The following is a 1339-nucleotide window of genomic DNA, read 5'->3' as shown; positions in this document are numbered from 1 at the left end:
ACTTTTCCTTTAAACCACTGTGAGTCTGATAGTGAACATGGACGGTTCCTAAACGTATCTCTACTAGTCATAAGCAAGGGAGGAACTCTGAAACTAACAGTGAAACTCCAGAAATGTCCAAATCCTGAACTTTTAGGCTCACTGAGGTTTGAGTTCTGATCCTCCAGGGTTGACTTTAGGAGCGGCTGCTGCGTCGGTCTAAGAGTCTTTATGAAAGTGTAGAAGTGAAGTAAAGGAAACCAGAGTCCTGTACTTAGAGCAGAACCTCGTAGAGGTCAGGGACCCCTCCAGGAGGAAGTGTTTGGTCTCATCAGGTCAATGGTCAGTGTTGTGCAACACTCCGTATAAAATCAGACGTGCCATCATTTTTCTTCCTCCTTTTTTTATTTACACCAAAACTTTGAAGCTGTGAATTTTTGACACTGATCCCATTAAGCCGTTATTTCCCGATGCAGGGGTCTGTAGCACCACTCCCAAGCTTTGCTCAGAGGCTAAACTCATGGCATCAGGGCTGGGAACCTGTCCTTAAATGACTGTTTGGCCGCTCAGAGGGATGACGGGGTTTTCTGCCTCTAAGTGTGAAGAGGATAAAAGGAGTAAATGTAGCTGCTAAACATGGGCAGGTCTAGGCTAGCTGCTAGCTGCTTCAGTCCATAAACACCTGAGTGCTTATTAGATCTGTGGGGGAGGCGTTTGGCATCCCGTCTACTTCAGAGTTCTGGAACTCTCCCTTTTCCAAAATGGGATGCAGAGTCATCCTACCAGCCCCCCAATCACTCAGCAGCACGGGCGCCATTTAGCATGGATGCTAAACAAGCAGAGACTCTGGGTGTATTTGCATGTGTGACTGGATGGGCTGCTGCCAACATCTACTAAACCTCAACTTTATACATTTTTTACAAAATTGGTCAAAATTGGTAGATTTTTGTCTTGAGGATATAATCTGTTCTGTTAACAAGATTTATGGTGTTTATTGCTTCTTTATCTAATCTTACAGAAATCCCATCATACTCTAAACTGCATGGCTTTGCGAGAGAAGGAAGGTCTGTAAAAACAGACTGCAGCCTCTTTATCCACCAGGACTACAGACGCCATTAAGGAGGGAAAAACCTCCTAATCTGTTTGTTTTTATTCTGGACGGAGCCTCTATATCCGGTGCTACACAAACAAACCAAGTAAAAACAAAACGAACTCTATGAACTAAAGAAAACTATTTAAGCCATAAAACATTCAGTGACACATTTTTCCAGCCTGTTTTTTTTTTTGTTTCAGCTAATTATGTATAAAGTCATGCATATGATGATTAATACAGGATTAGAAGGCAGATCTTTTAGTTATC

This window comes from Cyprinodon variegatus, unplaced genomic scaffold (assembly GCF_000732505.1).
Source record: "Cyprinodon variegatus isolate N-32 unplaced genomic scaffold, C_variegatus-1.0 Scaffold796, whole genome shotgun sequence".
In the NCBI taxonomy this organism is placed as follows: Eukaryota; Metazoa; Chordata; class Actinopteri; order Cyprinodontiformes; family Cyprinodontidae; genus Cyprinodon; species Cyprinodon variegatus.
Note: the sequence above shows the minus strand (reverse complement) of the source record.